The sequence below is a fragment of the Bubalus kerabau genome, chromosome 21 (assembly GCF_029407905.1).
Source record: "Bubalus kerabau isolate K-KA32 ecotype Philippines breed swamp buffalo chromosome 21, PCC_UOA_SB_1v2, whole genome shotgun sequence".
Lineage (NCBI taxonomy): Eukaryota > Metazoa > Chordata > Mammalia > Artiodactyla > Bovidae > Bubalus > Bubalus kerabau.
The window spans coordinates 61035404-61059022 of record NC_073644.1 but is presented as its reverse complement, the minus strand read 5'-3'; the positions used below and the strand labels follow the sequence as shown (position 1 = coordinate 61059022).

At 46.0% G+C, this 23619-nt stretch overlaps 1 protein-coding gene and 2 long non-coding RNA genes across 6 annotated transcripts in view; 1 reads left to right on the top strand and 2 right to left on the bottom strand.

Annotated features, from left to right (window-relative positions):
* ZNF532 (zinc finger protein 532) overlaps positions 1-3747 on the bottom strand; it is a 130290-nt gene extending 126543 nt beyond the window's left edge. Inside the window, exon 1 of the mRNA XM_055559442.1 lies at positions 3460-3747. The gene's annotated coding sequence lies outside the window, so the exon portion shown is untranslated. The remainder of the gene's footprint in view (positions 1-3459) is intronic.
* Positions 3748-4167: 420 nt separating this feature from the next.
* Positions 4168-4750, bottom strand: LOC129636167 (uncharacterized). 2 transcript variants are annotated; one of them, XR_008706704.1, is made up of 2 exons: positions 4578-4750; positions 4168-4390 (listed from the first exon to the last, which is right to left on the bottom strand). It is a non-coding gene; the product is annotated as an uncharacterized LOC129636167 (long non-coding RNA). The 2 variants fall into 2 exon arrangements; XR_008706705.1 differs by having other exon boundaries at positions 4168-4299.
* Positions 4751-4761: 11 nt separating this feature from the next.
* On the top strand, positions 4762-22024 carry LOC129636166 (uncharacterized). 3 transcript variants are annotated; one of them, XR_008706701.1, is made up of 8 exons: positions 4762-4930; positions 6072-6111; positions 6831-7059; positions 18310-18483; positions 19152-19554; positions 19629-19738; positions 21003-21091; positions 21879-22024. It is a non-coding gene; the product is annotated as an uncharacterized LOC129636166 (long non-coding RNA). The 3 variants fall into 3 exon arrangements; XR_008706703.1 differs by lacking the exon at positions 18310-18483; XR_008706702.1 differs by lacking the exons at positions 6831-7059; positions 18310-18483.
* Positions 22025-23619: the final 1595 nt, after the last annotated feature.

The following is a 23619-nucleotide window of genomic DNA, read 5'->3' as shown; positions in this document are numbered from 1 at the left end:
CTGCATGAGCAGGCTGATGCTTTACCACTGAACCAACTGGGAAGCCCATCATTATGTCCTGGCACAGAAGGAAGTCAGCAAGAGGCAAAGTGATAGGTAAGAAGCAAATTTATTAATACAAGACCCTTATGAACAATACAGGCCAGCAGGCAAAAGGGTTCTGCCCAGAGAACTGTGAGTTAATTTTTAGTATTCAAAGGAAAAGTCAGGAGTGCAGGAAGACCACCTGGTCTTGGTGAGTCCCTGGGATGGGCCACCAAGTGAGGGTCCTTGGCTTTGCACAGGAAAGAATTCAAGATCGAGTGTGGTGAAGGGAAAGCAGCTTTATTGAGAGAGATAGAACAGATAGAATGTTCAGGTCAGGTTCAGTTCAGGTTCAGCTCAGTCCTGTCTGACTCTTTGCAACCCCACGGACTGCAGCACCCCAGTGTTCCCTGTCCATCACCAACTCTCAAACTCATGCCCATCAAGTCAGTGATGCCATCCAACCATCTCATCCTCTGTCATCCCCTTCTCCCACTTTCAACCTTTCCCAGCATCAGGGTCTTTTCCACTGAGTCAGTTCTTCATATCAGGTGGCCAAAGTATTGGAGTTTCAGCTTCAGCATCAGTCCTTCCAATGAATATTCAGGACTGATCTCCTTTAGGATGGACTGGTTGGATCTCCTTGCTGTCCAAGGGACTCTCAAGAGTCTTCTCCAACACCACAAAATGTGGCCTGTCTCAAAAGGCGAGCTCAGCCTGAAATAGGGAGTCGTCAGTTTTTATAGACTGGGTAATTTCATAGCCTAAGGAGTGGGAGGATTATTCCAACTATTTATGGAGGAAAAGGTGGGGATTTCCTAGTTCCTGGCCTTTCATGGTCAGCCTCAGAACCATTATGGTACCTATGAGTGTGTCATTTAGCATATGCTAATGTATTTAAGGAGATCAAACCAGTCAATCCTCAAGGAAATCAACCCTGAACATTCTTTGGAAGGACTGGTGCTGAAGCTCCAGTACTTTGGCCACTTGATGAGGTGAGCAGGCTCACTGGAAAAGACCCTGATGCTAGGAAAATTGAAGACAAAAGGAAAAGGGGGTGACAGAGGATGAGATGGTTAGATGGCATCACCAACTCAATGGACATGAATTTGAGCAAACTCCAGGAGATAGTGAAGGACAGGAAAGCCTGGTGTGCTGCAGTGCATGGGGTTGCAAAGAATCAGACATGACTTATCGACTGAACATCTCCTGCTGCTAAGTTGTTTCAGTTGTGTCCAACTCTGTGCGACCCCATAGACGGCAGCCCACCAGGTTCTGCCATCCCTGGGATTCTCCAGGCAAGAACACTGGAGTGGGTTGCCATTTCCTTCTCCAATGCAGGAAAGCGAAAAGTGAAAGTGAAGTCGCTCAGTCATGTCTGACTGTTCGTGACCCCATGGACTGCAGCCCACCAGGCTCCTCCATCCATGGGATTTTCCAGGCAAGAGTACTGGAGTGGGGTGCCATTGCCTTCTCCGGAAGAACATCTACTGGATGTCAAATTTTCTGCCATCTTGGGCCTAATCAGTTCTAATCAGTTTTTTCTCAAGGGCTGTATCTTTCGTTAAGGGTTTTGCCCTGCCCTTTTCCTTCCTGTCTCATATTGACCACTACTCTTCAGGGAGCCCAAGCTTGAAAACACTGAGTAACCTTTATCAAGATTGTTAACCTGTGTCTCCTAAACGGTCATGGCACCTATGATAAAATCCAACTCCCTTACATGGTCAACTGTGCTGTGCTTAGTCATGTCTGACTTTGTGACCCCATGGACTGCAGCCCGCCAGGCTTCTCTGCCCATGGGATTCTCCAGGCAAGAGTACTGGAGTGGGTTGCCATTTTCTTCTCCAGGGGAATCTTCCCCAACCAGGGATCAAAGCCTGGTCTCTTGCATTGCAGGAAGACTTTTTGCCATTTGAACCACTAGGGAAGTCCCAATAATCAAAGGTAATAGTTAGTCATTCACTCATTCAACACATTTATTGAGTGCCTACTATCCACCATGGGCTGGGTTCGATCCCTGGGTTGGGAAGATATTCTGGAGAAGGGCATGGCAACCCACTCCAGGATTCTTGCCTGGAGAATCCCATGGACAGAGGAGCCTAGCAGGCTACAGTTCATAGGGTGGCAAAGAGTCGGACACGACTGAGCGACTTAGCACAGCAGGCTATGGTATTCAAGATTTTCTCATTTAATCCTTCTTCAAGAATAACGTCACTTATTCTTCTCAACAACCCACTGAACAACCCAGTTTATAGATTAGGAAAATGAGATGTATTTTCTACTGTTTAAAAAAAAAGAAAAAAAAAACCCCAAGGTCCCAGTAGGTATTGGGATGAATGGGGTCAGATCAGGTTTGGAGGTCACCAGACCGGGGTACCCCTGAAAGAACTCGGAAATACGGTTAAAACTACTCCTCTGAGATAAACTAGTTAAACGGTCTAATACAAAAAACCTGAGATAGGCGAAGTCCCTCTAAGAGGCAAAGCTGACCCAGGCCAGACTAGCTATTAGCATATCTAAAGAAAGAATGTGCCCATCATAGGAGGGGGGGTTGGTTCTCTCAGAACCTGGGAGTGCTCAGCCAGGGTCGGAAGGCTGCTTTGACGGCGCGCAGCCCAGAGCCTCCCCGGGCGGGAGGGGCCAGCGGAGGCGGCAGGGGTGGCCCCCCGGGAGGTGAGGCTGCACCCCTGAACCACTCGCTTACCTCCCCCGCCCCGGTTCCCGCCGAGCCCGCTCTCCGCGTGCAGTTCTGCTTCCGCCTGCAGGGAGAGGCTAATAATAGCTCCCAAGTGTGGCTCCGCGTCGCGTTCGGGCCTCGCACGCAGCCTGCCTTCCAGCGGAGAAAGCCGAGCCGGGGGGCCTGCCCCGGGTCAGAATGCAACCATGCCGAAGCCAAGAGCTGAGATCTGGACGCAGGCTCGCTCAGCTCAGGACTCAGCTCCAGAGCTCTTGCGTCTCTCTCGCACTTACCGCCCGCAGGAGCACGCCCGGCCGAGGGAGGGCTCGGTTTCTCTCGGTAGAAAATAACCGAGTTGGCATTCTGGTTGATGCCCCTGCTTTATACGGGGCCGGTTCCATGTGTCTTTCCGAGAGGCGAGCCCATCTCGGTTGGGTGGAACCTTCTCCACGTGGTCGCAGCCCTCCTCCTCGCCCCCAGCTCCTCCCTGCCCATCCGACGACTCGGGAACAAACGCACGCATCCATCCCGCTAAGCCTTTCCTGCCATCTGCCCTCTTGCGAGCTCTTGTTTCCAAACAATCGCTGTCATTTATGGGCATCCTGCTGGGGTCGGAAAGGTAAAAGAAATGGGTGCTTTCCTCAACCCAGTTAACAAAACAAACCGTTTAACATTCCAACGGTTATGTTTTGCTTATGAAAGGAGCCAATCTATTAACCATTATGGCAGGACAATACCAATAAACACCCAGCACCTACCCAGCGAAGGGGCGGCAGAATCACCCTTACAAGCACTTGGGAGTGACACAGGAGGTGATCAGAAGTCTTGGCTCAGCCCTTCTCTACCTTTGTGGGCTTGGAAAAGTCACTCAACCGTCCACAAACTCAGTTTCACAAATCTGCGTGAGATACAGCTACGCTCCTCCCCTCCACTCCGCCCGGCTCAGGCTCAAAGTAGGTTTAGAAAAAAAAAACAGCAAACCATTTTAACCTCTGCTCCGACAGGCACCCGCTGCAGATTTTAGACGTTTTTCCCCCTAGGTCTATATGGACATGACTGCAGGGAGAAGAAAGCAGGACAGTGAAAAAAAATACACGTGCAGAAGCCTTGTGATCTGTATTGTTCATCCCCGTCTCTCTGGCCCCCCTCCCCTCCTCACCCCGCCCCCTCTGCAAACACGCGTCAATGCCTCATTAAAGACTGAAAACCGTCCCATTAGGTCCAAATGCATGGAAACATATTCATGATTATTCAAATGATCCCGTCGTAATACAGTCAGCGCCGCCCTTATAAATATTCATCTGGCAGTGCTAATCATGGTGTAATCTCACCAGAGGGTGTGCCTGCCTAATCCTCTTCCCTCTGCCCTCCCCTCCCCCTCCTTTTGTCTCACATTCTTTTCTCCACTCTTAAACCCCAGAAGGCCTTCCTAGGTCTTCTTCACTCTCTCCTTCAAGGTTAAGATATTTCTAGTTCTGATTTAGAGCTCTTTATTTATCTCTGTCTGGAAGATTATTCTACCAGGTTATCCTCTGGCTATAGAGGATGTCTGACTTGAGTCCCAGCAGCTCTAGTTCTCAGGCATGGGTTGATACTCCCTGTGATGGATAAGAAGAGATTCTGGTCACATTTATGAAAGCACATCCTGGGCGGAGCGGTGGGCCGGGGCTGGAGGACCACTAAGAAGACCTACAGTTGGGTGCAGGATAAAGACAAAGGCAACTACGCCATATAGTAACAGGCGCACAGAAGTACAAGGGGAAAACTACCACCCTTGGGGTGGGGGGCGGGCAGCCAGCACCCGGGGAGCCAGGAGATGAAAGGAGGCAGCTCAGGGCTGAGTGTGGCCTTCGGAGCCTGTGTCCCAGCTCTGTACCTGGAGAGTGCTCCTCATGAACTTTCATCCTCATCCTGGTTATCGGTCTCTTTCCTATCTTGACCATCTGTCACTGATTGCGGCAACCAAGGTCAAAGTCTGGAAATCTGCCCTGAATTCAAGCAAGGCGGAGCATGAGAAGGATGTCTTTAAGACTGAGGAGTGGGTGGAAGTTAATCCTTTCAATGAAGCCCCCAAGGAGCTTGTCACTAGGATTTAGCACAATGGCAGGGAAGAGCGTCCGTTCAAAGAAAGGCAGACCCATACAGAAGCCCACAGGAGGGGTCTCATCACAGCAGCCTTCGGGTAGTACCCAGAATAGGGCCCAGTGTGGACCATTTGTGCATGTGCTGGTAAGGAAATGTCTAAGCTATATATATCCTTTGGCAGAAAAAGACGCCAGAGAAGAGAACTGTTTTTACAGTTAAGGACTCTGGAAATTCTAAAATAGAAATAACAAAATTAAAGGGGTGGGGGAGGACAATAGGTAACACAACCCCTTGGCCCAAAAGTTGTTAAACGTGTAAGTATTCTGTATGATATACTGCTCTGTCGTAGGGCAGGCTCTCTGTTGTCTCTAGTTTTATATGAGAACCATTTTACATTTCAAGCCTTTTAGAGAATAAGGAACACCCACTGTTGCTTATGCTTTGAATAAGAAACATTTTTCTTTTCAAATGAGAAGCAAATTGCTCCTAAGTACCAAAAATGTATGGGATGAAAATGAATTGAAAATAGTCTTCAATACTTTCAGTAATTTCATTTGTCTTCATAAAGGCATGAAAACAAGATAGCTTGTCAGAGAAAGCCTTCTGTTCTGGAAAAGAGAAGCACCAAGATCTCTACCACAGTAGAAAAAGGACGCCTGGTGACAAAAGCCATGGTCAATTTTTCATGGTGGATTTATTATTGGTTTCAGGGAGATAAATAATATTACTTTCCAATCCGAAGAGGTCTCACATCTGAGATTTGCAACATTATTTCTAAAATCAACATCGCTTTCTCTTCCTAGGATTTGCCGTAAAAAAACTGGGAGTCCCCAGTTTGATTTAATGAGATTTACACAAAGGGAGTTGTCAGTAACCACAGAAACAGGACAGGGTTTTCCTAATGACTGTGCTTGAATTGTATTCCCGTCTGAAAAGGGCCTATTTAATGACAGGGTTTTGGGGGCGACGGGGGGAGCAGGGTGAGGGAGAGTGGTGGAGGGGGATGGGCAGTTTGTCATGGGGGCAGACTGAAAAGTCTTTCATCTGTTTAAAAGGATAGCAGGTGGGCTTCACTAACAAGTTCTAACCCCAGGACTTGGCTTAACCCTGGAGAAAATGTTTTTCATTTTCAACTGCATGTGTTTGCTGCCTCTCCACGTCTTTAAGCAATTTTTTTATTGGATTGTAGTTGATTTACGATATTGTGTTAGTTTCAGGTGTACTGCAGAGTGACTCAGTTCCATGCATACATTTTTTTCTCTTTTTTCATTCTTTTCCATTATAGGTTATTAAAGGATATTGAATATACTTCCCTGTGCTATACAGTAAGTTGTCATTGATTATTTTGTGTGTATCTGTTCAGTGTATATTTGTTAATCCCACACTCCTAACTTACCCTTCCCAGACTCTTCACTTCTTTAAATTGCAAGCTCTTCAAATAGAGCTTAGCAGACCTTGGGGAGTGGAGCAAAGTTCAGCTGAGGACAGTTCAGAAGGGTTGAGATACTTCTCTGCCTAGCCCACTTCCCGAAGATCTCAACTGAATTCTGCCAGCAGCCAGGTCAGGTCCAGAATCAGCACTCCTGGGCCATGTGCCCTGCAGGGCTCTGAGGTCTGAGACCAAGTCTCCTGGTTTAACAGAAGAGAGCTGGGGGTTTTGACAGTGTTAGGTCATCCCGGCCCATCTACATTTCTCTCGTTCAGTTTCTCCTCGCAAACCTGAATTCATTCTAGCACTTGGAACTATTCTAGCAAGAATCACCATTTAGTTAATAAATGTGGGGCGTAGGAGTAAATCCCCACAGGTCAGGACCCAGAAGCCCTGTCCACTTGGGAGCCACGCATGGAGTTTCAGGTCAGCTGAGCAACCCTTTGGATCCCTGTCTTCTCGGGATCCACCTCTCCTGAACCATTCTTTTTATTTTTTTTAATCAGGTTTATTGAGGTATAATTTATGTTAATATACAATTCAACTCTCAAAACGTATGGAACAGAATTGCAGTAGATTAGCAAAACTGCAATTTATTTCTCACTCTCATTGCAGCTTGTGCTGGTCAGATGGTTCCCTAAGCACTGACGACAGAATTCTGGCTGTTCCCATCTTGTGGTTTTTGCCATCTTCACAACAACAACAAAGATACCAAATGGCCAATAAACTCATGAAAAAGTGCTCACCACCATGAATCATCAGGGAAATGCAAATTTAAATCACAATAAGACACCATTGCCCTCCAGATGACTAAATCTTAAAAGGCTTACAACCTTAAATACTGGTGAGGATCTGGAGCAACTGGAATGCTCATGCATTATTGAGGAAATGAATCATACACCTAATCTGTGACCCAACAGTTCTGCTCCTAATTATCTCCCCAAGGGAAAGGAAAACATCTATCTGCAAAGATTTTCCCAATAATGTTCATAACAGATTTGTTTATTAACAGTCAAAACCTAGACACAGCACAAACGTATATCCCCAGGAGAATAGGTATCCGGTCACCATCAGAGGGAGGGGCTCTGGTGATGCCTCCCTTTCATCAGAAAAAGAAAAGCTTTCCCAGAAACCTCCCAGCGGATTTCTCCTTACCGGTCACTGCCCTGAACTGCATTAACAAGTCCAGCCCTTCCTACGAAAGAGTTGGGAAAGCGATTAATTACGCGGGTACACCGTCAGGCTTCCTCCGCCCATGATTTGGCTCATTAGCAAAGAGAGGAGGTTGGATACTGAGAGGTACATTAAGGGTGTGTGTCACACGGATCATTGGCTGCGTCACCTGGTGTCAGATGCTACTAGCATCGTCAGGTCCATGTCCATTTGTGTGACTTTCACTTTAGTTGCTTCCTCTGAACTTCTGTATTAGCTGGTCAGTAAAAAGACACCCCGAAACACGCGATTCCAAAACTGCGCAGCTGAAGACCTGACGCAGCTGTTCCGCCGAGTGTGCCATACGCCTCGAAGATCCTCGTGGTATCGAGAGTCACATTGCTGAGAGCAGAATTTAATCAGTCAAGGAATTCAATAATAGCCCAGAAGCAAATGCCTTGGGTTTCTTCTATTTTGAGCTGACCTTTTAGGAAGCCCCGTTAACAATCAGATCTAAGTATGCATTGTTGCCTTTGTCAACAATCGATCTGAAAACTTCAAAGGTACACTCGGTGTGTGTGTCACCTGCTACACACTGATGGGAATGACCTTGGTGGTGAGACACCACAGCTCCCTACAGGTCTGTTAACTCAGCAGCAGCAGGTGCTTTATTAACTTGGGGTCGAACCCACTGTGAGGCTCAACCCCTCTCCTCCAGCAAGGCTGATTTGTGACTGGACAAAATCCTTCTATTTTCAGACCCCAAGTGAAACACATACCTAACGTTAATAGCAAGACAAAGATCGTTATTCAATTTTTAACCATCACCAGTAGGTACTAACAAAAACTTGTTCTTCACATCCTAAGCAAGAAAAATTATTGATACTACTTGATTATTGATATCACTGAATCTCTCTTAGCCTCTGTGACATCACAGAGTCCCAATCTTCTCTGTTGTAAGAGTTTCTATTTCTCCTGTTCCCGTAATCTTACCTTCTCCGAGTTAAAACCTCAAATTCACTTTCCATCTAAGCCACTTACTGGTGACTTTGGGCAACTGACTTCTCTGGACCTCAGGTTCCTTATTGTAGAAGAAAGAAACCAATGACATTCCTATCCTAGTCAGCGTACGCAGACGCCTCTGGCTCTCTGTGACCCCATGGACTGTAGCCCGCCAGGCTTCTCTGTCCATGGAATTCTCCAGGCAAGAGTACTGGAGTGGGTTGCCATTTCCTTCTCCAGGGGATCTTCCCAATCCAGGGATCGAACTCAAGTCTCCTGCACTGAGTCTCCTATATTGTAAGTGGATTCTTTACCACTGAGTCACTGAGGAAGCCCGACATTCACATAGTTCAGTTCAGTTCAGTTGCTCAGTTGTGTCAGACGCTTTTCGACCCCATGAATTGCAGCACACCAGGCCTGCCTGTCATTCACCAACTTCCAGAGTTCACTGAGACTCACGTCCATCGAGTTGGTGATGCTATCCAGCCATCTCATCCTCTGTCGTCCCCTTCTCCTCCTGCCCACAATCCCACCCAGCATCAGAGTCTTTTCCAATGAGTCAACTCTTCACATGACGTGGCCAAAGTACTGGAGTTTCAGCTTTAGCATCATTCCTTCCAAAGAACACCCAGGGCTGATCTCCTTTAGAATGGACTGGTTGGATCTCCTTGCAGTCCAAGGGACTCTCAAGAGTCTTCTCCAACACCACGTTTCAAAAACATCAATTCTTCGGCGCTCAGCTTTCTTCACGGTCCAATTCTCACATCCATACATGACCACTGGAAAAACCATAGCCTTGACTAGACGGACCTTTGTTGGCAAAGTAATGTCTCTGCTTTTGAATATGCTATCTAGGTTGGTCATAACTTTCCTTCCAAGGAGTAAGCATCTTTTAATTTCATGGCTGCAATCACCATCTGCAGTGATTTTGGAGCCCAAAAAAATAAAGTCTGACACTGTTTCCCCTGTTTCCCCATCTATAACCCAGGAAGTGATGGGACCAGATGCCATGATCTTCGTTTTCTGAATGTTGAGCTTTAAGCCAACTTTTTCACTCTCCACTTTCACTTTCATCAAGAGGCTTTTTAGTTCCTCTTCACTTTCTGCCAGAAGGGTGGTGTCATCTGCATATCTGAGGTTATTGATATTTCTCCCGGCAATCTTGATTCCAGCTTGTGCTTCTTCCAGCCCAGCGTTTCTCATGATGTACTCTGCATAGAAGTTAAATAAGCAGGGTGACAATATACAGCCTTGACGAACTCCTTTTCCTATTTGGAACCAGTCTGTTGTTCCATGTCCAGTTCTAGCTGTTGCTTCCTGACCTGCATATAGGTTTCTCAAGAGGCAGGTCAGGTGGTCTGGTATTCCCATCTCTTTCAGAATTTTCCACAGTTTATTGTGATCCACACAGTCAAAGGCTTTGGCATAGTCAATAAAGCAGAAATAGATGTTTTTCTGGAACTCTCTTGCTTTTTCGATGATCCAGCAGATGTTGGCAATTTGATCTCTGGTTCCTCTGCCTTTTCTAAAACCAGCTTGAACATCTGGATGTTCACGGTTCACGTATTGCTGAAGCCTGGCCTGGAGAATTTTGAGCATGACTTTACTAGCATGTGAGATGAGTGCAATTGTGCGGTAGTTTGAGCATTCTTTGGCATTGCCTTTCTTTGGGATTGGAATGAAAACTAACCTTTTCCAGTCCTGTGGCCACTGCTGAGTTTTCCAAATTTGCTGGCATATTGAGTGCAACACTTTCACAGCATCATCTTTCAGGATTTGAAATAGCTCAACTGGAATTCCATCACCTCCACTAGCTTTGTTCATAGTGATGCTTTCTAAGGCCCACCTGACTTCACATTCCAGGATGTCTGGCTCTAGGTCAGTGATCACACCATCGTGATTATCTGGGTCGTGAAGATCTTTTTTGTACAGTTCTTCTGTGTATTCTTGCCACCTCTTCATAATATCTTCTGCTTCTGTTAGGTCCATACCATTTCTGTCCTTTATCGAGCCCATCTTTGCATGAAATGTCCCCTTGGTATCTCTAATTTTCTTGAAGAGATCTCTAGTCTTTCCCATTCTGTTGTTTTCCTCTATTTCTTTGCATTGATTGCTGAAGAAGGCTTTTTTATCTCTTCTTGCTATTCTTTGGAACTCTGCTTTCAGATGCTTATATCTTTCCTTTTCTCCTTCGCTTTTCACTTCTCTTCTTTTCACAGCTATTTGTAAGGCCTCCCCAGACAGCCATTGTGCTTTTTTGCATTTCTTTTCCATGGGGATGGTCTTGATCCCTGTCTCCTGTACAATGTCACAAAACTCCGTCCATAGTTCATCAGGCACTGTATCTATCAGATCTAGTCCCTTAAATCTATTTCTCACTTCCACTGTATAATCAGAAGGGATTTGATTTAGGTCACACCTGAATGGTCTAGTGGTTTTCCCTACTTTCTTCAATTTAAGTCTGAATTTGGCAATAAGGAGGTCATGATCTGAGCCACAGTCAGCTCCCGGTCTTGTTTTTGCCGACTGTATAGAGCTTCTCCATCTTTGGCTGCAAAGAATATAATCAATCTGATTTCGATGTTGACCATCTGGTGATGTCCATGTGTAGAGTCTTCTCTTGTGTTGTTGGAAGAGGGTGTTTGCTATGACCAGTGCGTTCTCTTGGCAAAACTCTATTAGCCTTTGCCCTGCTTCATTCCGTATTCCAAGGCCAAGTTTGCCTGTTACTCCAGGTGTTTCTTGGACATTCACATAGGATGAATGTAAAAAGCCAATGAAAAGAGCAGCATGGTTCAGTCCTGATTCATAGATATTACAACAGACATAATTTAAATCTTTTTTTTTTTAATCAGTGTTTCCATTGTTTTAAAATATAGCATTAATAAGTATTCATATTAGTAAAGGCCAATAGTCAGGAAACAACTGTCTTTGAAAAGATGTTTTTTTTACAGTTTACCCAAGAGGTGGGGGAACGCCACACCAAGGTTGTGGGAACAGGCAGGGAAGATGGGTCAGAACGCAGGGGTGGAGAGTGTGGGCTGGCGCCGTCACAGTGGTTTCTCTGGGAAAGAATAAGCAAGGCAGGGTCAACAGGCGTGAGACTGGCTGGGTTGAATAAGTCAATAGGTTCAGGAGTATTGGGGGTGTCCTTGCTTGTGTGGTACCTGGTACCTGCCCTGAGCTGGTTAGGGCAAGTCCACAGTGAACCAGAGCCAGAGAACCCAAGCAAAGAGGTAGTTGGGGTATAGGCTCTGGGATGGTTGGTTATACTGGGAAAGTACACTCACCAATGAGTTGTTTTAGCTCTAGAAATGGATGGTCAGTCACCAACCCAGACAAAAGTCTGTACCCGTCATATCATAAGTGCCCATCCCCACTGCCCCCACCTCCAGCCCCTGGTAGCTTCTATTTTCTGTCTTTATGAATTTGCCTATTCTAGGCACCTGATATACACGGACTCATAAGATATCCATTGTATTGTCCTCTGGTTTGTGGCATATTTTGTTGGAGGGAGGAAACCCATTCTGAGTCCATGTTGGAAACTGTTTCTTTGACTTGCTTTTATTATTATAATCATACCCAATGGCTTGCCTGGAGGACCCTGCCCCTCTGTCTGACTGTAAACTAAAGGACCTTTGTTCAGCTCGAGGGGAGGTGGCTTGTCCCTCCCTACCTGTGAATGGAAGAGATGAACACCCCCCTTCTGAAGGCTGGCCCTTCCCTCGGAGACGTCTCACCAGACTGAAGACCCTTGCGCTTGACAGCCCCACTGCCTCTCCCTCTCTATTCCCTTTTGATTTTAGTTCCTCATTGCTCTTTCTCTCCGATCTACAAAAGAACCTGGCATTCAGCCCCCAATGAGACGGTTGTTTTGAGGCGCTAGCCTGCCACCTTCTTGGTCTGCTGGCTCCCTGATTAAAGTCTCTTCCTTGCCTCAGCACCTCATCTCTGGGATTCACTGGTCTGTCCTGTAGTGAGCAGAGCGAGCTTGGACTCAGTGACAATCTCACTTAGCATAATTTTTCTAGATTCCTCCATATTGCAGCTTTGATCAGAATGTCATTTATTTTATTTTTTGGCTACATTGCACGGCATGTGGGATCTTCATTTCTGTACCAGGGATCACACCCCATACCCCTTGCATTGGAAGCTTGGATCTTAACCACTGGATAGCCAGGGAAGTCCCTGAATGTCATTTCTTTTAAAGGCAGAATGATATGTATGTATGTATCACATTGTATTCATCCATTCATCTGCTGATGGACAGATGCGTTGTTTCCACCACCTTTTGGCTACCATAAATAATGCTGTTATGACTATGGGTGTACAGTATCAGTTTGAGTTCCTGATTTCAATTGCTTTGGGTATGTACCTAACTGTGGGATTGCTGGGTCACAGGCCAGTTTTATGTTTAACTCTTTGAGGAAATGCCATACTGTCTTCCAGTTTCCTTTTTCTATTTCCTCTAGCAGTGGACAAGGATGCCGCTTCTCCACATCCATATCAACACTTGTTATTTTCTGTTTGGTTTTTTTTTAATAATAGTCATTCTATTACCTGTGAAGTGGTATCTCATTGTAGTTTTGATTTGCATTTCCCTATTGTACACATATATATATATTACTCAAAATAATTCTGTGAGATGCTATCCCCATTTTGAAGGTAAAGAAGCATAAATGTACAGGGGTCATACTGCAAATTCAGGTTGTCTTTGTTTAACTCCAGTGCTACTGTGCCAATTTCCCATGTGCATTATAAGGTAACAGGTACTTTGACTTTCAGTAAACATGAATTAAATGATATTGAATCTAGCAATGTGACTGGGATTCAGAAAAGTAATGCTTTAACTCAGTCTATTAGAATATTTTGGGCTTCCCTGGTAGCTCAGCTGGTAAAGAATCTGCCTGCAATGCAGGAGACCCCGGTTCGATTCCTGGGTCAGAAAGATCTGCTGGAGAAGTGATAGGCTACCCACTCCAGTATTCTTGGGCTTCCCTGGTGGCTCAGACAGTAAAGAAGCTGCCTGCAGTGCGGGAGACCTGGGTTAGATCCTTGAGTTGGGAAGATCCCCTGGAGAAGAGAACGGCTACTCACTTTAGTATTCTGGTCTGGAGAATTCCATGGACAGAGGAGCCTGGCAGGCTACAGTCCATGAAGTCACAAAGAGTCATGACTGAGTGACTTTGACTTTCACTTCACTTTTCATTAGAATATTTTATAACCCGAAGCAGGTTCACTGTGTCATTCTTGCCCCTTCTAAATGTAGGGTATTTGAGCCAAAGGCTGTGCTTACTTTGAGAATAAATAAAACTTGGAAAACTTACTGCCAATTTGCTTTTTAATGAAAGGAAATGGAATCTTGGAACGTCCCAGAAGTCTTCAACAAGACAAAGGATTTTGAAACATCAGTGTTTCCTTCATATTATTGGGTACACAGCTATTAGCCTTATAACTGGATCCTGTGGAAGTTTTTGACAAATAAGGGTGTTTTCTTGGGGTAAACACAACAAGCAGGGCTTTCTCCTAGGCAGAGAAATAATCTCTATTCAAAAAGAATCTCCACTGTGGGTGCCTAAAATTCCACCTCACAAACATTAAGCAAATTATAATGAAAGTCAAGTGCAGACATATTAAAGAAGGGTAAAAAATATCCTTCACCCAGAGATAACCACTGTTTCTTGAAGTATCTCTCATGTAACTTCTACGCAAATCAAGTGTAAGTACAGGAGTGGGCACACACCTACCCATCACACATACTTTTTTTTTTGTATCACTTTATTTTTAATTTAATATTTAATTGGAGGATAACTGCTTTACAATGTTTTGTTGGTTTCTGCTGTACATTTGTAAGTGTATCCCCTCCGTCTTAAGCCCGCTCTCTCCCCCGATCCCGCCCTTCTGGGCCATCACAGAGCACCAAGCTGCGCTCCCAGGCTTCCCACTAGCTGGCTGCTTCACACATGGCAGCGCATCTGTCTACTTGCTCAATTCGTGCTTCCTTCTCCTTCCCCCGCAGCGTCCACAGATCGCCCTCTACACGTGAATGGTTGAAGAAGATGTGGCGCGTATACACATGGAATATTATACACTCTGTGCAACCACATCACACACAGTGCTCTACAATTTGCTTTTCTATTTTAATTCTGTCAGTGACCTCGCTCTGTGCTCTGTCAAGAGTGTGGTGTATCCATAGCAGAAATACAGTAGAGTTTATTTAGCCATTCACAGGTTTATAGAATTTTAGGTTATCTCTAGCTTTTTCAAACAATACATACCCTTAAAGATATGTCTCTTTACTTGTGCTGATATATATCTGTACTTATCATAAATATTTTGTTAAACTTTGCCTCCCAGCGCATTCCTTTTAAATATTCTTTAGACTGGGTGTATCTTCAAATTCTTGTTGCAAGTATTGCTGAGCACTAGGGTACCCTAAGTAGCACCTTACGTAGGCCCTGAGGTCAGTGTCAGGGAGCAATGGCAGGAAATGAGATAGAAAAGGGCATTGTACCACCATGGGGGAAACAATGAAATGCAAAGTAACTATGATGTTATGATTGTGATGAGTGTTAACAGGCTTGACTGAGCCAGAGAGTTGAGGGAAAACTTCTCTGACAAATTATGACTGAGCTGAGACATTCTGTGAGTTCAAGAGGTGAGAAAGCTGGGGGGTTAGGAAAAGCTTTCCAGAAGAGGGAAGAGTTTGTGCAAAGGCACAGTGGCAGGAAGAAACACAGCATATTAATGGAACAGAAAGCAGCGCAGCTGAGTGTTGGAAGGCATTTTCCTTGTGCTTGATAAAGCTAGAGGGTAGATCAGGGCCAAACCCGGTTTGGTCCCTGTAAGGCACCCAAATAAATATGAACCTGAACTCCTTTAATGCTTCCCATGCAAAGAAAACTCAAAACTAGCTTTCCCTTACCTTCTCATCCTACACAGAATTTCTCGAGTTGCCAATGTTAAGATCTGGTGAAAGCTTGCACAGTGAAGGGATGGGAAATTGGGGGAGGAAGAGGAGGCAAAGATGATCTCTAAGTTTTAGATTTGCAGGTTGGAAGGACAGCGGTGCCATCCACTGAGCGGGGAATGCTGAGGAAGCTTCCGCCCAGGGTAAAGATTGTGAATGTGCTGTGGTGCTTACAGAACCCAACACTGGCCCTTCTTCCATCACTGAATGTTTGCTGCTTGGTTAAGCTAATAGCCAGGAGTGGCTATGTAATCTGGAGGGCCCAGAGCAAGATGAAAATGCAGAACCTTGTTCAAAGGGGATTAAGAATGTCAAGATGGCAACTGCAGAGCCTTAAACCAAGCATGGGACCCTCTGAGAGCTGGGGCCCGATGCAGTTAACTGTACAGGTCACACACTCGTGGAGCTAGGGCTCTGGACAGACAACAAGGAAGACGGTAAATTCTGGCTTTCATAAAGCTCATAAGCTGTGGGGGTCAGAGAGATGTAACCGGGTGGTTATAAAAATTATCCTTATCTTTAAGAGCTTTATGCTCAAATATTTGCAGATGGAATGATGTGATATCTGGGCTTTGCTCTAAAGTAATCCTGCAGAAGGGGGACGTTGTTGGAAGGTATAGTAAAAACACAACTGCTATGAGTTAATTGTTGAGACTGATGATGGCTACATGGGGTTCAATATAATATCCTTTGTAGTTTGGTACGTGTTGTATATTTTCCATAATTAAAACAAATTTTAAAGAAAAAACAAGAAGTAACAATACCATGTGAAAAATGCTGTTACAGAAGCTGGAATTTGGAGATTATTTACATACCATATCCGGTTCAGCCTTATTCCAAATCAAAAGTATTTTTGGAATTTATGTATCCCAATTTGGAATTTGTATGTTTATAAACACACTCTCAAAAAAGAGCAGAATGAGTTTTTTCTCCCTCTCTTTTGGAATATAATTAACATGTGTGTGCTGTGCTTAGTCACTCAGTCATGTCTGACTCTTTGCGACCCCGTGGACTGTAGCCCACCAGGCTCCTCTGTCCATGGGATTTTCCAGACAAGAATAACTGGAGTGGGTTGCCATGCCCTCCTTCAGGGGATCTTCCTGATGCAGGGATTGAACCCACGTTTCCTGCAGATCCTGCATTGCAGGTGAATTCTTTACCTAGCGCCACTGGGGAAGCCCCATAATTAATATACACTATCGTGTAAGCTTTGCCTGGAAAATCCCATGGATGGAGGGCTGCAGTCCATAGGGTTGCTGAGGGTCGGACACGACTGGGCGACTTCACTTTCACTTTTCACTTTCATGCATTGGAGAAGGAAATGGCAACCCATTCCAGTGTTCTTGCCTGGAGAATCCCAGGGACGGGGGAGCCTGGTGGGCTGCCGTCTATGGGGTCGCACAGAGTTGGACACGACTGAAGTGACTCAGCAGCAGCAGCAGCAGCATTGTGTAAGCTCAAGGCTGCGCAATGTGATGATCTGATACACGTATATTTGGCAGTGATTACCACAAAATGGTTAGTTAACACTTCCATTACCTCACATAGTTACAGTTTTGCTGTGCTGGTAGTGGTGAGATTTAAGTTTCACTTTCCCAGCCACTTCCAAGTATATGGCACGCACTGTTAGCTATAGTCACCGAGCTGTACTTAGGTCTTCAGAACTCGCCATCTGATCGTTGGAGCTTGGTCCCTTTTGACCAGCCTCTCCCACAGGCTGCCCTCATCCACCCCTCATAACCACAACCCACTCTGTTTCTATGGTTTCAGCTCACAGATGAGTGTGATCTAGATAAATTTTTTAAAGAGACATTTTATATCAGTTACCTCTGCTGTGAAACAACCCCAAAATTCCATGGCTTTAAATAGCAATATTTTGCATCTTCTGAGTCTGAGGGTCACCTGGGGAGGCCAGCTGGTTGTGCCTGGCTCCCTGCCTCAGCTGTCCGGTCAGCAGGGCCTGGACCCCCTGAGATGGCGCCTGGGCTCCGTCTCTCTCTCTTTGGTTTTGGCGGCACCGCATGGCTTGCAGGATCTTAGTTCCCCAACTCCCAGGCTCCATCACTCACAGGGTGGCCTGCAGAGGTCTTGTGGCTGTGTGTAGCCTACATGCTTGGATAATGACATGGACATCCTGAAACACTGCTGTGCTGGGTCATGCCCGACTCTTTGCGACCCTATGGGCTGGGCTCCTCTGTCCACGGGATTGTTCCAGGCAAGAATACTGGAGTGGGTTGCCATTTCCTCCTCCAGGGGATCTCCCTGACCCAGGGATCGAGCTCGAGTCTCCCGTGTCTCCTGCACTGGCAGGCGGGTTCTTTACCACTGAGCCCCCCACCCAGGCCTAAAATGACTCACAGGCCTCACACTCTGCACGTGACCAGCTGTGGGAAGCCACCGTGGCTCAGGCGGGGCTGTCCTGATAGCACTGCCCAGCCATTTTCAGTCCAGAAGATCATTCCAGAAAGACTCATGATGGATACAAGGTAGCAAATTTTCCAACTGTCTGGTTTCCTTGTTTTCTTCGATGCTGATGACTGTGGACTGAACCTTTGCGTTCCTCAAAGCTTCCTCTGCTGAAGCCTAACCCCCAGTGTGAGGGTCTCGGGAGGTGGGGCCTTTGGAAGGTGGTTAGGTTATGAGAGTGGAGCCCTCCTGGGTGGGATTAGCCCCTTAGAAGAAGTGGCTCGGGAGAGATGATCATTCCATCTGCCTTGTAAGGACACAGGAGAAGGTGGCTGTCTGCCAGCCAGGAGGAGGGCTCTCACCAGACAATCTGCTGGGATCTTGATCTTGGGCTTCTAGACTCCAGATCTGTGAGGAGTAGATGTTTGTTGGTTAGGCCACCTGGTCTATGGTGTCTGTTACAACATCTCAGGCTGACTAAGACAATGATTTTTCTTTTTTTCTTAATCAATAGAACATTGTTACTTTTTTATTTATTAATTTATTTTTGGTCGCGCCGTGCAGCCTGCAGTTCCCCGACCAGGGATGGAATCCGCGCCCCCTGCAGTGGAAATGCAGTGTCCTAACCACTGGGCCGCCAGGGAAGTCCCAGTGATCACTTTAATGGACTTTGAAGAACAAGTCTGTTGTCTGGATGCTTCTGTGTTTAGACTCTTGGATAAAAGAAGCCTTACTACAGTCAGTGAGGCCGGTCAGTGAGTGAGGGTCTCTGTGAGGATCAGGTGGGCGGAGAATGAGCCTGGAGGAAGGTCTCTCTCCCCTTCCCCTCATGGTTCTACTGGGGACTGCGTTTCAGTAGGTATCCTGAATGCCTGGCCTGCCTGGATTCCTCCAATAAGTGCTGAGGAGAGAGTCCCTTTCAGCCTGGGGAGGGGCTGGCTAGCTGGGAAATGGGAGACCCAGAACACGGAGCCCACAGCTGAGGCCTCTGCTTCTCTCAGCATGTAGACATTCCGCTCTGAACTAGTTTACCTGAGCAGCCCCCAGACACCCCCAGTTAAGGGCTCAGAACAAGGGCTCTCTAAATCAGCGGTCCGCAACCTTTTCAGCACCAGGGACCAGTTTCGTGAAAGACGAGTTTTCCATGGACGGGGCTGAGAGGGCAGATGGTTTCGGGACGATTCAAGCGCATGACATGCACTGTGCACTTTATTTCTGTTATGGTCACGTCAACGTTACCTCGATCGTCAGGCCTGAGATCCCAGAGGCTGTGGACCGCTGCTGTACATTGAAGAAGTTGGAGTCCAGCCCACAGGCTTCATAGGCACACTGTTCTGTGCAGAGTTAATATCTTTATTTAACGCAGTCTCCTGGAACTCCCTTCTCTCTCTGGCTTTTGCTGGCAGGAATTGCTGTTGGGGACATCTGAGTCCTAGGAAGCCACCCAGCACTGCTGACTGCTTCATGCCAGGAAGAGCTCTCTCTGCAGGGTCCTCACCCACACTGGGCCAGAGAGGAGGGCGTTACAGACACGGCAAAGCCAGGCCCTGGGCCATGGGAGACCACCCAGGAGAGAAGAAGCTTCTAGAAGCTGTTAACCAAAGCAAGGACACCACCAGCTACAGGGGAGCTGTACCCTGGGATGCCAGCTTGCTGCCAAGTCTGGGGGTCCTCCCAGGACTGAGAGTCACACAGAAGTCAGGTTAACTCTTCAGAATCAAAGGCCATCAGAGCAGACAGCTATAAACAGCCTGCCTCCGGGAATCACAGTCCTGGCGGACTACACAGAGCAACCTGGGCTGTGGCGTGGTGAGGCCCTGACTCAATCCCAGCCTGTTTCTTCCTTTGTTTGTGAAATGTGCTTGATCATGTCCATCTTACAGGTTATCCTGAGCAGCCAGTGTGACCGTGTATATGCAAGTACTTTGTAAATAGCACTGCATTACTTGCCATTTATCCACCCCCAAGAAATTGAGGCCATCTAAAGGGCAAGGTCTGTTTCATTCTTTTCTTTTTTATAATTGTGGTTAAAAAAAAAAAAAAAAAACTATAACGCAAACTTTACCATCATAACCATTTTTAAGAGTACACTTGAATTGTGTTAAGTATATTCGTGTTGCTGTGAAGTAGGTCTCCAGGCTTTTTCATTTTGCAAAACTGAAACCCTCTACTCATTAAACAGCAATTACCCTTCCCCTCTTCTTTCCCCAGCCCCTCGTAGCTACCATTCCCCTTTCTGTTTCTATCAATTTGACTCTAGAAACCATCTAAGTGGGATCATACTGGATTTTCAACGAGTTTTGAAGGACCAATATTTAGCAGAGCACCGAGCACTTGCAAAGCCCTCAGTGGGGCTTTTCCTGGCTGCCCAGTGGTTAAGCTTCACCTTCCAGTGCAAGGGGGTGCAGGTTCAATCCTTGGTAGGGGAGCTCAGATCTCACATGCCTTGGGGCCAAAAAGCAAAAACATAAAACAGAAGCAGTGTTGTAACAAATTCAATAAAGATTGTAAACATGGTCCACATTAAAAAAAAAAAATCTTAAGAAAAAAAAACCCTGAATAAATCTCCACTGGAGTGAATGGATGGAAGCTGCAATCCTTGATGAAGGTGAAGGAACATCCTACCCTGTTTGCCTGAGGTGTTCCCCGATTCAGTGCTGAAGAGTCCGCATCCCGGCCACCGTACCCCAGAGAGCTGCTTCTGCCAAAGACAGCTTGATTCAGAGATCCAGGGACAAATGGAATTATGAGGCTTCCTGCCAAGCTCAATTCATTCTTCCCAAGGAAAGATGTTTCCTTGGTACTGGAGTTTATTTTTAGAGCCTTCTGGCCACAAGGGTCAGTCAGTCTTTGCTCAGAATCGAGTTCCCCGCCTCCGTGAGCCTCCTGAGAGACACGAAAGGGGAGTAGCTGAAGCTGACTGGTCTCCAGCTCCGGCTCAGGTCCGTGGGGACCCTCCTAGGGGCAGGGCCAGGCTTCGTGGGGCCCGGAGCTTAAGCTGTTTGCAGACCTTCTCTAAGAAAAAAATAGAGAGCCTTGGGAATGCGTTACTGGGGTCCCGGGCAGGTTGTGGAGGAGTCCAGACAATCAAAGGCACTGAAGCTTGAGCTTCAACAGCTTCATAGTAAACCTTCTCTCTTCTTCCCCATGCTTTTTTTGGTTTTGTTTAGTATTTTAAAAAACTGAGGTCAAATTTACATAAAATTAATATTAAATTTTATTTATTTTTTATTTTTTCTTCTTTATTCATGTGAAAGTGAAAATGTTAGAAGCTCAGTCGTGTCTGACTCTTTAGGACCCCATGGACTGCAGCCCACCAGGTTCCCCTGTCCCTGGGATTCTCCAGGTAAGAGTACTGGAGTGGCTTGCCATTTCCTTCTCCATAATTTTAAAGCATACAATTCAGTGACATTTAGTGCATTTGTGATATTGTGCAACCACCACATTTATCAAGATTTTTCAAGTTTCAGGACATGTTTATCACACCAGAGAAAAACCTTGTACCCATTAAGCGGTTGCTCCCCATCCCCCATGCCCTCTGGCCCCTGAAAACCGCCACTCTGCTCTCTTTCTGTGAGGATTAACCTACCCTGGATGCTACACATAAATGGAATCATGTCACACACAAGCTTTCACGTCAGGCTTCTTTCACTTAGCAGACCTTGAAGTTTCATGCACACCGTAACATGTATCAGCACTTCATTCCTTTTTATGGGCAAATTATATTCCATTGTATGCGTATACCACAATTTGTTTATCCAGTCAACAGTGGAGGGACTGTAGGGTCATTTGGACCTTTAGGCTACTGTGAATAATGCCTCTATGAACCTTCACATGCCAGTATTTCACTGAGTCTCTTTCTTCAATTGTTTTGAGTATTTTTGAGGAGTAGAATTGCTAAGCAGTATGAAAATTCTATGTTTAACTTTTTAAGGAACAGCCACAGTATTTCCCACAATGGCTGCACTATTTTACATTCCCCCCAGAAAAATGTGAGGGCGCAGTGTCTTCATATCCTCATCACCAGCAATTCTATTTTCCATTAAAAAATTACAGCTATTGAAGTGGTATAAAGTAATGTCTTGGGACTTGCCCTGAGGGCCAGTGGGTAAGACTCTGTGCTCCCAACGCAGGGCCCCCGGTTCGATTCCTGGTCAGGGATCTAAACATCCTGCATCCTGCAATGAAGACTAAAGACCTCTTGTGCTGCAACTAAGACCTGGCATGGCCAAATAAATAAATGTGCAAAAAAATAAAATAAAAATAAAGTGATGCCACATTGTGGATTCCCTCATTGTTTTCTTTTTTTACTTTCCATTCACTTTGCCATTTTTCTGACTTTTAAGAACATCTTGGACACAATCATTTTTATGTAAAAACCTTTTTTTTCCTTTTTTCCTGATGAATAATAGTCAATAACAAAGCATTTACTTGGGCCCATGTCTAGTCAGAGCAATGCTATCAGCCACCAAACATCTCAACAATAGGATATGAATTTGGGGAGGTGAAAGGTCTGTCTTCTTGGGGTAAACTAGGAGCTGGGAGTTGCACACTTTGAGGACATGGACGGACCGAACTGGAAATGTTCTGCACTGTAAGCTGACTTGCTTGAGCGTCCATCTTCTGTCTCAACTGAGAGAATTATTTACCCCCTGTTTGCTAAGTTTGCCAAAATACCACTGAATGGGTGGCTTAAACAACAGAAATGAATTTTTTCTCAGTTCTGGAGGCTGGAAGTCTGAGATCAAGATGTTGGTACATTTGGTTTCCCCTGAGGCCAGCATCGCAGATGGTAACAAAACAAAACCAACCTGCAAAGCAGGAGACCCAGGTTCGATCCCTAGGTGGGGAAGATCCCCTGGAGGTGGGCATGGCAACCCGCTCCAGTATTCTTGCCTGGAGAATTCCATGGACAGAGGAGCCTGGTGGGCTACAGTCCTTGGGCAGACATGAACCACTTAGCATGCATGCCTGAGGCCTCGCTCCTTAGTCTGCAGGGGGTCACCTTCCCGCTGAGCCTGCATGGCCTGTCCTCTGTGCAGGCACTCCTGGTATATCCCACTTTTCTAGTAAGGACACCAGTCCCAGCAGGTAGGGGTCCCACCCACATGCCCTCATTTAGGCTTAATTACACATTTGAAGTTCTGTCTCTAAATACATCATATTGAGAGTTAAGGCTTCAACACAGGAATTTATGGGGGACACAATTCAGACCCTCTGAACTTTGTCCTTATCACTGTGGTAAAGAGAATTGAAATATACTTGAAAAGTCTGAAAGAGAAAGTGAAGTCACTCAGTCGCGTCCGACTCTTTGCAACCCCATGGACTGTAGCCTACCAGGCTCCTCCGTCCATGGGATTTTCCAGGCAAGAATACTGGAGTGGGGTGCCATTTCCTGCTCCAGGAGATCTTCCCGACCCAGGGATTGAACCTGGGTCTCCCGCATTGTAGGCAGACACTTTACCATCTGAGCCACCAGGGACATGGCCAAAGTGAAAAGTCTAAAGGAAACTAAAAAGTAAAATCTCCTCTGCCATGCCATTAATTGGATCAGGGAGTCAGACCAGATGATGAGATAGGACAGAAAAAGCCGTGCCCTCAGGGCCAGGAGGGGTCCGCTTTCTGCTCAGAGGTTACCACCAAAGTCCTTTTATTTCACTGGCCCAGGAGTTTATTATGAGAATCAAAAGAGAAAATACATTAGAAGGTGCTTTGAAATTATAAAGCACTAAAAAAAGCAAGCCATTATTATTTCTCCCTTTCTGGTCCATAGGATGCAAACTCAGCTAAGCAGGTCTCAGTTTCATCACTAAATGCCGCCTCCCTCGGTGCTTCACTTACAGCATTTGCTGCTGACTTAGTAATGATTAGGCA